Raw genomic sequence first — 14688 nt, 5'->3', positions numbered from 1 at the left:
CCTCATAAACATAAGAACATATTGTGGTTTCAAATTGATTGTTATATTTGTAAAAGGGTAAATACATATTTATTATATAAATAGGTGAATGCATACACACACACACACACACACACACCTTGCCTAGAAATGTTGAATTTTATATTAATACCATTCCTTATGAATTTTGAAAGCATGTGTCATAGTAGATTGTACTTTTATTTGAAATTATTTATCGTTGGACAAAAAAGTACATAGGACTTCAGCCCATTTGGGGAGCTTGATCATGTGACACTTTAGCCAATCAATGTGATCAGAATTAACAGCCATTACATCTGAGAAGAAGGTTTAAGAAGTATTATGTGGGTCTTTCATCTTCTTTCTGCCCATGAGAGTGGCACATCCTAGATGGAGACTGCTCCTTTAGATGGCTCCTTTCATCCTAGATGAAAAAGACACATAAAGCGGAGATCATCTCCAGTTTCAGTGCAATGCAAGCAAGAAATAAATCTTAACATTGTGAACCATTACATGGTTTGTTGTAATTGTTAGCACAACATACCTAGGAAAAGATAACTAACTGATTATAAATTGGTACCTATAAACAGAATGCAGTCTAGCAGAAATCCCAAAATGTATGGCATTTACTTTAGGGCTGTGGAATGGAGGTGTGGGAACTCTCAGGAAAGACAGGAAAAATGGACAAACTTTATCAAATGGTGATATATTTGGCAAACCTGTCTCTTATGATAACTTGAAAGGCTGATAATGTACTAACAAACTTGTAGTTTGAGATGAAGAAGTTGGGAAACAAATGTGACTTACAGGACCTGGTTGCTTATGACAGCATTAAAGAAGATTAAAAAATACATGAACTTAACAAAATAATGGAAGGAACATGTGGATCTAGAAATTTCTCAAATTGCAGGATTGAAAGATACAACTATTTATTTTCTTCAACCACTAAAAATAAAATTGACAAATGCTTTGAATAACAAAGACTTACTGAAGTTTGGCTTAGGGCAAAGATGGAATCATGGAGGCTACTGATTTGCCTTAGCTAAACTCCAGGACAAGGTTAAATTGGCTCTCATAATTTTTTTTTTTAAATTTGGACAAAATGGCTTACAGGGAAAACAAAGAAACAAACAAAAAAACAAACGATATTGTTTTTCTACTGAAAACCGATAATCTTAAGGTATTGACAACTAAGCCTAGGGAGAGAAAGGTGTATTTCAGAAAGAATTATAGACATGTTTACTGGAATATAGAGCTTATTAAAATCATAAAGATGAAGATTTGAGAGGTTTGTACTGCCAAATAACTCCTAGACTGGACCAAAAAACCCAAATATAGCAAAAAATAAAATAAAGCAAAATGAAATATGAGAGTTAATATGACACTGAGCCCCAATTTATGGATGAGATGCATCTGCTAACACAATTGGGCCCCCAAGAAAGGCATAATGTAATACTTCTTTAGATGTGTCCAAGGGAAATGAAAAGGATCTGAGAAGCAGCCATAACCAAGAAAACGTGGTGATATAATCAGAAAGCAGAAATAAAGAGTAATTCTGGAAATTTATTTATTCCTAAAGTAGATGGACACTCCAAATATCTTCCAGGAATAATTTCAGGTTTGCTATGTACCAATTATTTTATGCCTCCCATTCTTCTTTTCTGTTGCAGGCTTAATTGAAATTAACATGTCCCTGTGCTACTGCTAAATGTTTGGTATTCTATGGTAGAGGTTATTGTAGGATAACTTGTTTTCGTAGTTCACATATCTTTGGATCAACAGTAGCCATACTGTTGATGTAGAGACATGTATAAGACCTTAGACTTGAGTCTCATGTCATGATTGGTTGGGACTTTTTTGAGATGACGTCTTTGGGAAAGAATGGGTTTACTTTGTGTGCAGTTGGAAGGCAAGAGAATATGTTACTAAGAGGATGAGATGTAACAAACTGTATTTATTATTACCATTTATTCATGTTACTTCAGTAAGAGGATCCTGAATATCTTCCTATTTTCAAGTGAATAAAGGTGAATCTTTCTGGAAGCCTTTATTTCTGTGACCCACTGATGCGAGGCATAGCTAAGTGATTTAATTTTGCCAACGTGATAAAAGCTGAAATGTCCACACCATATCTGAGTAGAAATTTATGAGCCATGAAGTGGGTTAACCATTCTCTTTTGCCTCTGTCTTCAGAGCAGTATGTCCCAGAATCCAGATGCCCCTACAGCCTGGGTCCTTTACTGAAGACGAGAGAAGCAAAGAGCCACATCTGACACACACACACAGCAAACATGCAAACAGAAGTGAGAAACAGACTTCGATTATTAGAAGATACTGAGCTTTGAGAGGGTTACCTATTATATACCTAAATTATGGAATAATTGTGTGTTACATGCATATTTTAAGCTCTTTTTTCATTTCCCCTTTTTCTTGGTAAGAGTATAAAAGGATGATAAAGGCATTTTCCAGTGAGATGTTAAGGAAAAAAGCTAGATATCACCTATAGCCATTTGGATGTGTGATAGGGCATATAGTAGGGAAAAGAGATATATGGCCTCTGGTTTCTTAATTCCCCAGTTTAGGACATAGGAAAGAATGTTTAAGTAAAGCCCCAAAGAGGAGGTTTTATCCTTTCAGTTGTTATACAATCACTGTGTCACTTAGCTCTCATTGACATTGATTAACATACTTATTATTAAATTGAAATGTAACCATTTTTTTGATCAAGGCGATGTGTTCCTTCACTTTGCATGTTTTCTTCAAAATAGTCTCAGCTAATGTTAAGATTTCTTGCTGTATGAGTTGTCCATAGAACTCATCTTTGGCATTTTTAGTAGCTCATGCATTTTGCAAAGCAGCCTTCTTACTATTTTCACTTTTTGATAATGTGGTTTGTAATGAGGTTAGCTCATCTACCATACTGAACTTGACACAAAGAAAACTAGAATAAAATATTGGTCCTCAAATCTTAAGATTCAAATTGTACTATTGCAACATTACTCAAGAATGTACATTAGGAAAAATTGTCAGAGGCTTTTAAGGTGTCAGAAAGGGCAAGATCTGCATGGATGAATTATAAGAAAATTTTCTTTTTTTCTGTTATACCAAAATATACCACAGAACAGTCTGTGTCCTGTATTGTAGAGCCCAAACCTCAGAAATAAGAAACCCTAAAGCTTTCTAAAGCACTTCCCTATTTATGTTGGTTTTATTTCTATATGATTATGTTTCTGGTGAGTATGTCTTAATTCATTCAAGCTTCCATCTCATGTATCTGTGAATTGTCATACCAGTCCTGTGCTTGACTATACAGCATGTAAAATTGTGAAATTTTTTAAAAGATTTTATTTATTTATTTCACAGAGAGATCACAAGTAGGCAGAGAGGCGGGCAGAGAGAGAGGAGGAAGCAGGCTCTCTGCTAAGCAGAGAGCTCGATGCAGGGCCCTGAGATCATGACCTGAGCAGAAGGCAGAGGCCCAACCCACTGAGCCACCCAAGCACCCCTGAAATTCAATTTCAATATAAATTATTTTATGCGATTTAAGAGTATTAGTAGTTTTTAATGGTAAAAGGAAATTGATTCTCAAAATAATACCAAAAATGAAGGGTTTGTAAGAAGGATTAAAGAATTCCTATGGTAATGTTAACACATAATTTATTGATATGTATTGATAATAACAATGGTAACATCAACTATTTTTATAATCCTTATTGTATGCCAGGACTAATTCTAAGTTCTTTACATGTGTTAATTCATTTAACCTTAAGAAAATCCCAAGAAGTGGCTATTTTACAAATATACCTATTTCATTTTATTTTAGAAGATTTTATTTATTTATTTATTTGAGAGAGTGCAAGAATGTACATGTGCATGAGCAGTGGGAGAAGCTATAGGAGAGCAAGGAGGCTAATGTGGGTTTTGATCGCAGGACCCTGAGATTATGACCTTTGCTGAAATAAGAGTCGGATGCTAAACCAACTGAACCACCCAGGTATGCCCAGATATATCTATTTTAAAGATGAGGAAACTTAGGCATAAATAAGTTAAGCAACTTGGTTCCTGGACACACAGCTAGTAAGTGGTGAATTTATCAGGCGGTATAAGCCAGAGCCTCTCTTTTAAAATTTAATAGATTGACAAATTCCAACATTAAAATTTTGATTACTATTTAGATTTCTCAGTATTCTATTAATAACACCATAAACCATAGGCTTTAGAGTTTCATAAAGAAAAGATCAATAGTTGGTTTGGTATTAATCCCTAATCTAAACCTTATTATTTTGGTAGAGATAATCACCAACGTTTTTGTTTATTTTCTATACAGTAAAGTTTGGTTATGGTATCTCAAGTTACTGGGTATTTTGTTTATGGGTCTTACTTCTTAAATTAGGAGACTCTAGAAAGGCAAGAAGGATGATATATTTATCTTGTTGGCTCTATATCATCAATGTCTGTCTTTGCAGGTTCTTGTAAGTAAAGGACCCCACCTCATTACTTATGTAGGCTCTTTTTTTTCTTTTTTTTCCCCTAGTTTCTAAGTCAGCTCTAACATCTGGCTTGATGAGTTGTTTTTGTTTTTGTTCGTCATAGATGAACCATGCATACAAAATCACAGTATCTCAGGGTAACCTCTCTTGAAACATTCAAAGTATCTGTTATTAAAGCAAGACATAAATAGGTATTGCTACATAGCCAGACCCAGTCTGAATTTTCTAGTCACTCTTCTATATTCCCCAAAACCCACATCTTCTCAACCTTGTACAAAATTCTTGCATCACCCCTATGGCTATTTTCAGTATTGCTCACTCAGTCTCTTTTCTACCCAGGCCTTTGGTTCCAGATTCTCTTCATTTCTCTTCCAACTAATGGAAGTTGCAGATATCTGCAGTTGCTTTGCCCCTGGAAATTCATTTAGTGCAGAAGCACAAAAGACATCTGATACATGTTTACAGAGTTGAATTGAAAAGTCCAACAAAGATTTTTTTATGAAGAAATACATTTAATCTAAATTTATTTGAGGATAGTAGGGTTAGATAAATTGGTAGAATTATAGGAATTAAATGGTTTAGCAAGTTTAGCAAGAGGATACTCTACAATATTTAGTTATCAATGATTAAATGGACTTTAGTGATATGAATTAGCTATCCCTGGGTCTAAAAATGTATTCCAAGGCACCTGGGTTACTCAGTCCATTGAGCAACTGCCTTCTGCTCAGGTCATGATCCCAGGGTCCTGGGATTGAGCCCCACATTGGGCTCCCTGTTCCATAGGGTGTCTGCTTCTCCCTTTCCCTCTGCCTGTTCCTCCCCTACTTGTGCTCTCTTTCTCTCTGTCAAATAAATAAATAAAATCTTTCAAAAAATTAAAAAAAATGTATTCTATTATAAAATAACATGTGTATCACACATTTGGCCAAACTGTTATCAAATGGAAACAAACATTATATTTATGGAGTATATGGTTTTTTTCTTTGTCTATGAGAAATGAGCACTTGGAGAAGACTAGAGGAATGGGATTCATGCAAAGAAATTATTTTAAAAATAGTATAAAAGCAGTTAGTTCATTGATGATCAAGGAAGGATTACCAGTTTTCATGATTAGGCCTTGAATTCTAAACCAGTACCAGCAACGGATGGACTTTTGTTGTAGAGATTAATAAAATGATTAAGGCATGTAAAGTAAATAACAATGATGCAATTTATAAATAACCAATACACAGCAAGTTAACATAACAGTATAAAAAAGAAAAACACAGCAGAGGAAAGGTACAAAGTAAATGATCTTTGTCAGCCCCTGGAATAAATGCTAGTTAATGAACGATGGGTATGAGAAGGGTCTGGGAAGGAGCAGAGCTTGGAATTCTTCTTTTCCCATTATTTACAAATTGTGAGAGAAAGTCTATGATAGAGGTAGTATCTGGAAATAATATGATTATATTTCAGGACAGCAGTTATTTCAGGGATACAAAATAACCTAGGTTCTGATGGACAAGAGAAGTGTGGCAAAGGCAGGCCTTAGCGAAACTGGTATTTGAAGCTCAGGCTGACAGTTGGTGTCTGAGGAGGGGAGTAAGGGGATTCTAGTCTTGGGCTGTGATTCAGGTTCAGGAATCCATTTCCTCAGAGGGAAATGCAGCTGAGTTTTGTACCTAGCAGGTCATGAACCGGGACTCACATGACTTTTGCCCATCTGAATCACCTGGTGGAACTTTAAAATATCTCGATGGCCGGGACTTACCACCAACCCAATTAAATCGTAATTTAGTTTTTCTGGGGTGACTTCGAACATTAGTTAGTTCATCCACTGTTTTTGGCTGTTGGCTGTTGTTTGTTTATATTTTGGTTTTAGTTAGTTTGGTTTTGTTGTTTAAGTTCCTGGAGATTCTAGTACACAACTGGGAATGTGAGCTCTGCTTTATAGTGCATACAGAGTACCTGGAGATTTTGTGGAAATGAATATTTTGATTTTAGACTTGAAGCATGGCCTGAGATTCTGTATTTGTACCAAGCTCCCAGGTACTGCTGGGTCATAAGGTCTGTCTTATGACCTAACACTTAACACCAGGGAAGAAGGTTCCCTTATTAGAACCTGGAGAAGTCATTCTGATGAGCTCACATTTCAGAATTACAGTAAGAGGGGAATGGGACATAGCTTAGCTTTAGTTCGTCCATCTGGTCTGTCCTAGAAAAAGTTTGAAAGTCAATCTTCACAGTAGTGTTTCTCATTCTTTAAAAAAATATTGATCCCTAAAGGACACTTGGCTCACCTCGTGATCTCCACAAACAGTTGTATCTTGTCAAGCTTTGTTTTTTGAAGTTTGTATTAGAACTTGATAATTTCTTTACAAACTATGCAGGTTTTTTTGGATATGCTAATATTCTATTTCTTGCCACTCAGCTCTTTATATTTTGTACCACAAGAACAAAATTTGTTTCCTATTTCTTTAAAAAAAAAATTGAACATTATGTGACAAGATATTACTATGCTTCATATTGGAAGTGTAGTTTTTTTTTTTTTTAAGATTTTATTTATTTATTTGACAACAAGGGAGCACAAGTAAACAGAGTGGCAGGCAGAGACAGAGGGGGAAGCAGGCTCCCTGCTGAACACAGAGTCCAATGTGGGACTCCATTCCAGGGCCCTGAGATCATGACCTGAGCCGAGGGGCTTAATCCACTGAGCCACCCAGGCACCCCTGGAAGTGTGAATTTTTAAGTCATTTTAGTAATGGCAGATACTAGATCCATTTCTAAAGAATTTTGCCATTCATGTTTTTTTTTTTTTTTAATCATACTAAGGAAGACTTAATCACCACCAAAAATGAAATGTAATGAATGATTTCTAGAGAATTACAATAACAAATATTAGAGAAATCAATTTGTCAAAAAAGGAAAATTTGCTCTTTTTGGCATCACAGTCATGTTTTTAGGGAATCCGCTAGGGTCATAACATGCTGATAAAATGTGCATTATTATCACTATGCTCATAGATAGTTTTTCAGTACATCAGAGTGAGCCTTCTAAATTCTATTTAAATAAACATTCATTGTAATTTGTAAATTAAGAGATTGTATTTGGCATATTAGAAAGCCTTCCCAACACTCTTAGTCTACCTACTTGCTCTTTGGGGTTAGCTGAACAAAACAATAATTTATCAAATCTCCTGTGTGGTATGTCTGTTTACATGAATTTCTTTAATGTTTTTTGCTCATATGTTTTTGGGATTTGAGAAAATATGTGTACATCTTAGAATAGATTTGATCTCTTTATTAGTAAGATATGTATTGGTTTTCTATTGCTGTGTAACAAATTATCACTTTAGGGGCTTAAGGGAACACAAGTTACAGTTTGGTAGGTCAGAACGGTTTGCAGGGTCAGGATTCTTGCCATTGGTGAACTGTTAAGTTAAGCTGTTGTTTAGGACTATGATCTCATCTGAAGCTTGGCAGCCTCTTCCAGCTTCCCTTGTTGCCAGGATTCAGTTGATTGCACTTATATGACTGAAGTCCTCAGCTCTGAGAAGGCTCCTACTGTTCTCTCCCATATAACTCCAAAATGTGGCTGTTTGCTTCATTAAGGCCCATAGGAGAGCATGTACGGCATGTGGAATATTTTTGACTTCTTGATTCTGAACATTAGATCTTCTTTTATAGAGCTCATAGGGGTGGGTCAGGCCCACAGTTAATATTCTCATTTTTTATTAACTTAAACTGATTGGAAGCCTTATTTATGTCTGAAAAATCCCTTCCCCTTTTCCATATAGCATAGTCTAAAAACAGTAGTTTTAATAATCTCCCCAAACTAAAGGGGATTATCCAGGCACCTTAAGATCTAATGGAAATTGATTTGCTAGATTTGGAACATAAAGCTTAAGACCCACCACCCTTTTTCCCTTCCAATTTCTACCTGTTAGAATGAGAAAGTCTATCTTATGCCTGCTCCACTATTGTATCTCAGAAGCATATTATTTTTGTGGTTTGAAAAAATCACAGCTAGAGTGGAATTTGGATGAATTGGACTTCAAGTCTCACACGTATCTGATTTAGAGGGTACTTAGGTGAGACTGTGGACTTCAGAATTAATGCCGGAATGACTCAATGATTTTGGAGCTTTTAGGATGGAATGAATGTTATATATATATATAAAGCTGGGATGCCTGAATGGCTCAGTCAGTTAAGTGTCCAACTCAATTTTGACTGAGTTCTTAATGTTAGGGTCATGGGATTGGTCGAGCCCCATGTCAGGCTCTGTGCTCAGCAGGGAGTCTGCTTGAGATTCTCTTCTTCTCCCTCTCTTCCTAACCCTCTCCCACTATCTTTCTCTAAAATAAATAAATAAATCTTTAAAACATAATAATAGTAAAATAAGATGCCATTCCATTATTCTGTCTTTCATAATTTCTGTTCTTATCATCTTTCAGTTTTCTTATAACAAAATATAATGTATCTGCTTTTCTTTTACCTGTTTTTAAGATTTTCTAATTTTTTATTTTATTTGTTATTATTAATTAATTAATTAATTATTTTTTTGCAGTTTTCTTGTTGTAGCTTTCTTGGTATTTATCCTTAGATTTTGCTGATCTTCATGATTCTGAACTGACATCTTTCAAAAGATTTGAAACTCCATTACCATTATGTCTGTAAATATTATACTATGTTCTCTTTCTCTTCTTTCTCTATGACTCTCCTTACAGGTATATTAGAATTTTTAAACATTTTACATGGCTTATATACTCTCTTCTTTTTCCCTTATCTTTTTTCTTTTTATGCTTTAGTTTGTATATTTTCTGTTAAATTCTCTTTCAGTTTATAAGTCCTGTGGTTTTCTGCTTGCCATCTGCTATCCCACTCATCCATTGAGTTCTAAGTTCCAGATATCTTATTTTTTAGTTATAGAATGTTTGTTTTTATATGTTGCAATATTCTGTTGAAACTTCTTTGCCTTCACTTGTTTTTTCCAAATTTATTTTCTATTCTCTTAAACATTATGACCATGTATATTTCAAGGTTTTGCTTGCTAATTCTCCTATCTGTTTAATCTATTGGTAAATATCTTCTGTTTTCTCTTGATTTTCTAAAGTCTCCACTTTTTCTTAGCTCTAGAATATATGTATATTTTATTGTTTGCCAAATATTATGTGTAAAGGAAACACAGAAGCTCAAGTTATGGTTACCTCCACCTGAGGGTATTCTCTTCTTATATAGATAAGAAGGAGTTGAAGTCTCAATAAAATCATGACTAATTTGTCACAGAAACTTGGTTATAGTTTTACTGAGACTCATTCTTTCTTGTGTTTGTCTTCCTCTTGGGAATGACCCTCTTGAAATTTTTATTGAAAGCCAAGGTTTCCCCTCTGTTTTTACCTTTTTGAGATTTCAGCAAACTGTTTTACCATCTAAAGTTTCTCAGCTCAGCTCTCATGCTTCTAAACACATGCAGCATTAAAATCTGGCTAATATCTTGAAGGAGAGGCCAGCCAAATGTTTGAAATTGTTCACTCTCCTAGCAAGTCTTTTTTATCTGATGTCTATAGGACATTGAATGTTTTATGGTGCTTTTGACCTTCTAATTGAACTCCTAATCTTTCTTCACTCTCTTGAAATTCCACTATATATATATATATATATATATATATATATATATATTTTTTTTTTTTTTTTTTTTTTTTTTTTTTAAGGAAACACTGGCCTAGTGATGAGGCTTCTTAAATATCTAAACTGTTATTCTTATACTATTTGAACATTGAGACTTTAGTTGGTTTCTTTATGCCTGCAGAGTATGTAAGTTTAGAGTAAGCTTGAACATCAACTGATCACTAGGATATGCCCTTAATTTGGCAGATTCCCCTTAAGGGAAATATCTGATGGACATTAAATCTCCTTGGAATGTTCTCAACTTTCTGGAATTTTAGTTCATCTAATGTTTGTTCTTTTACAACTTAATGCCTATAAGGCAGTAATCTCTTTGACATTGGCTGAAACAACCAAAAAAACTAAAAGACAACCTACTGAATGGGGGAAGTATTCACAAATGACATATCTGATAAAGGGGTATATATCTCCCAAAAAACAATAATCCAATTTAAAATGGGCAGAAAACATGCACAGACATTTCTCTAAAGAAGACATAAGATGGCCAACAGACTCATGAAAAGATGCTCAACATCACTCATTATCAGGGAAATGCAAATCAAAACCACAATGAGATAACATCTCACATCTGTCAGAATGGCCAAAAGAAAAAACTCAAGAAATAACAAGTGTTGCCAAACATGTGGAGAAAAAGGAAACCTTTTGCAGTGTTGGTGGAAATGCACACTAGTACAGCCCCTATGAGAAACAATATGGAGGTTCCTAAATAAAATTAAGAATGGAGCTACCCAACCATTCAGCAATTGCACTACTGGGTATTTACCCAAAGAAAATGAACAATAGTAACCCGAAGGGATATATGGCACCCCTATGTTTATTGCAGCGTTATTTACAATAACCAAATTATGGACATAGCCCAAGTGTCTGTCAACAGATGAAAGGATAAAGAAGATATGGAACACACACATACACACACACACACACACACACAGTAGAATGTTATTCAGCTATAAAAAAGAATAAACTCTTGCCATTTCTTTTTTTAAAAGATTTTATTTATTTATTTGACAGAGAGATCACAAGTAGGCAGAGAGGCAGGCAGAGAGAGAGGAGGAAGTAGGCTCCCTGCTGAGCAGAGAGCTGGATGCAGGGCGGGATCCCAGGACCCTGGGATCATGACCTGAGCCAAAGGCAGAGGCTTTAACCCACTGAGCCACCCAGGAACCCTGAACTCCTGCCATTTCTAACAGTGTCTAGAGAGTATGATGCTTAATAAAAAAAGCTGGTTAGAGAAAGACAAATACCATATGATTTCACTCATATGTGAGATTTAAGAAAGAAATAAACAAAAAAGGAGTGGGGGAAGACAAACCAAAAAAGCAGACTTTTAACTACAGAGAATAAACTAATGGTTAGCAGAGGGGAAGTAGAGTGGGGTCATGGGTGAAATTGGTGAAGGGGATTAAAAGTGAACTTATCTTGGTGAGCACTGGGTGTTGTATGGAACTGTTGAATCACTATATTGTACATCTAAAACGAATATAACACAGTATGTTAACTTTGCTGGAATTAAAAAAAAGTGAAAATAATGATGAAAAAATTAAAAAATAATGCTTGTGAAAATGACCTTTGAAGGTATTCAGCTTTTTAAAATTGCTTCAGTGAAAGCATTGTCTGTTATAGCCTATTACATTCTTCTCATAATGGGAGTTCCCAAGTTAGCTTCTTTTCCTTCTTAAAGTAAGATTTATTGAAAATACAATTTAAGGGGTGCCTGGGTGGCTCAGTGGGTTAAAGCCTCTGCCTTCAGCTCAGGTCATGATCCTAGCATCCTGGGATCGAGCCCCGAATTCGGCTCTCTGCTCAGCAGGGAGCCTGCTTCCCCCCTCTCTCTCTACGGGCTCTCTGCCTACTTGTGATCTGTCAAATAAATAAATAAAATCTTAAAAAAAAAAAGAAAAAAAAAAAGAAAATACAATTTAAGGGATGCCTGGTGGCTCAGTCAGTGAAGCGTCTGCCTTTGGCTAAGGTCATGATCCTGGCCAGAGTCCTAGGATCGAGTCCCTCATCGGGCTCCCTGCTCAATGGGGAGCCTGCTTCTCCCTCTGCCTGCCACTCCTCTGCTTGTGCTCTCTCTCTCCCTGTCTCTGTCAAATAAATAAAATCTTAACAAAATAAAAAAAAAATTTTAAAAAAGAAAAAAATACAATTTAAATACAGTGAAATTTACTCTTAGTATGTGCTTTAATGAACTTAGACAAATGCAAAAGCCATGGAATTTCCATCACAACCATAATAGAGAAAAGAGAATATTTGCAGCACATCATAAATTTTCCCTGTGTACTTTTCTCACAATGACTTCTTTCTGCAACTAGCCCCTGGCTGGCATTAAACCATTTCCTTCCTTATAGTTTTACCTATTCCAGAATGGAAATACAATATAGCATGCAGTCTTTTGTTCCTCATTTCTTTCATTTAGATTAAGGTTTTATAGATTCAGTCATATTGTTGCATAAACAAGAAAGTTCATTTGTTAGTACCACTCCAATTGTATTTCATTATGGATGAGTTAATAGACATTTGTGGTGGTGTTAGATTTGGTGATTATGAATGAAGTCCCTATATGGGGACATATGTTTCCAGACTTCTTGGAATGGATTGAAGAGGCTTTGGTTGCTTCCAGCTAATAATTGCATATAGGTATTTGAATAGACAAGTTTTTATTTCCCTTGGGTAAATATCTAGGTGAAGAATTACTATGTTATATAATAATAAGATATTTGACTTCATAAGAAATTGACAAACTATTTTCCAACAAGGCTGTATTATATTTTTATTCCCCACTAGCAATGTGTGTACAAGTTCCACTTGCTCCTTATCTTCACCAACACTCAGTTTTATCAATTTATTTTAACCATTCTAGTTGATATGTAGTGGTTTTAAATTCTACTTCCCAAATATCTAACAATATTGGGAATCATTTCATTTGCTTAATTACAATCTCTATTTTTTTCAGTGAAATGGTCATTTTTTGCCCATTTTTATTGAGTTCTTTGACTTATTGAGTTGTAAATATTCTTTGTATCTTATGAATTTATGTCTTTCATCAAATATACTTTGTAAAGATCTTCTCCTTATCTATAGGTTGTCTTCACCTTTTCTTATAGTATTCAGCACTCAGCTAAATTTTACCCAGATTCTTAATCTACAGAAATTGTGAGATAATAAATATTGCTATTTTAAACTACTATGTCTGGGATAATTTGTTATGCAGCAATTGATAATTAATATGCCAATTATGCCATCACCTTTTGTTAAAAAGTTTATTTTTTTACTGTTGCATTACCTCAGTAATTTGGTTGAATTAACCATAGTCAATTAACCATAAATGTGTGAGTCTCTTTCTGAATGCTTCCCCCTTCCATGTATCTATATGGCTTTCCTTTTACTAAAGTACCATATTTTGATTACTGTTACTGCATGGTGTGTAGTTCCTATTTATTGCTGTTACTGCAGTTCCAAAGATTACATTTTGGGAGCCACTGCTTTATAAGAATTTTGAGAAAGAGAGTGCACAAGCAGGCAGGGGCAGAAGGAGAGAGAGAGAAAATCTTAAGCTGAGCATGGAGGCTGACACTGAGCTCGATCTCATGATCCTGAGATCTGGACCTGAGTCTAAATGAAGAGCCCAACGCTTAACTGATGGAGCCACCCAGGTGCCTCAATAGCCACAGCTTTAACAGATGAAAAGCCAGGTGTACTTTATTAACTACTACAGGTTTAAATTGCTGTGACTAATTACTTGCACTTGTGAGCTTGTCAGGAAAATTGATCTAGTTTGATAGGGACCACCTCAGAGGATGCAAGGAAGGTTACATAACCTCCTCAACTGCCCCAGCAGGAACTTAGATAGGATCCAAATCCCTCAAATGCCCTTTCTTCAACATGGGACAACCAAGAGTGGGGCCTCCTCACCATGGTGCAGGCAAAGGCTTAACTTTTCAGAAACTACATTCTTGCTTGTATTATTCTGTACTATTCTGTTCCCTCCTTTATCATTTTTCTCTTATTTACATGTTTTTCCTGATAAACATTCCCTGAACATCTGAAATTAAATCCCTGCTTATGCTCTACTTTTAGGAAATGCAACTGAAGACACCCAAGAATTTCATTCATGCATATTCATATCCATTCTTAGGGTACTTTTGCTCAAAGGGGGTGGAAGAATAACAAATACATGAAAATTCTGTGGCACAATAATCATAGACTACTATCTCCAGATTTTATCCAGAAGCTCCATTTTACTGTAAGTTTGTCTTCAGGTTAAATTTTTTTTTTAAATACATTTTTTTTTCTGATTTTATTTATTTGACAGAGAGAGACACAGTGAAAGAGGGAACACAAGCTGGGGGAGTGGGAGCGGGAGAAGCAGGCTTCCCATTGAGTAGGGAGTTTGATGCAGGGCTTGATCCCTGGACCCCAGGATCATGACCCGAGCTGAAGGTAGACACCTAATGACTGTGCCATCCAGGTGCCCCTCTTCAAGTAAAATTTAAGAAATATTAAATAATTGGTGAGTCTCATGGAAGAAATAAGAA

At 35.4% G+C, this 14688-nt stretch overlaps 1 long non-coding RNA gene across 2 annotated transcripts in view; it reads right to left on the bottom strand.

The window, feature by feature from the left end:
* Window positions 1-228: 228 nt before the first annotated feature.
* Window positions 229-14688, bottom strand: part of LOC309843589 — a 79511-nt gene continuing 65051 nt past the window's right edge. For both annotated transcript variants that reach the window (XR_014300234.1, XR_014300235.1), the window contains exon 3: window positions 229-421. This is a non-coding gene — a long non-coding RNA (uncharacterized lncRNA). The remainder of the gene's footprint in view (window positions 422-14688) is intronic.

The sequence above is a fragment of the Mustela nivalis genome (assembly GCF_964662115.1).
Source record: "Mustela nivalis genome assembly, chromosome: 11".
Lineage (NCBI taxonomy): Eukaryota > Metazoa > Chordata > Mammalia > Carnivora > Mustelidae > Mustela > Mustela nivalis.
This window is presented reverse-complemented; position numbering and strand designations above follow the sequence as displayed.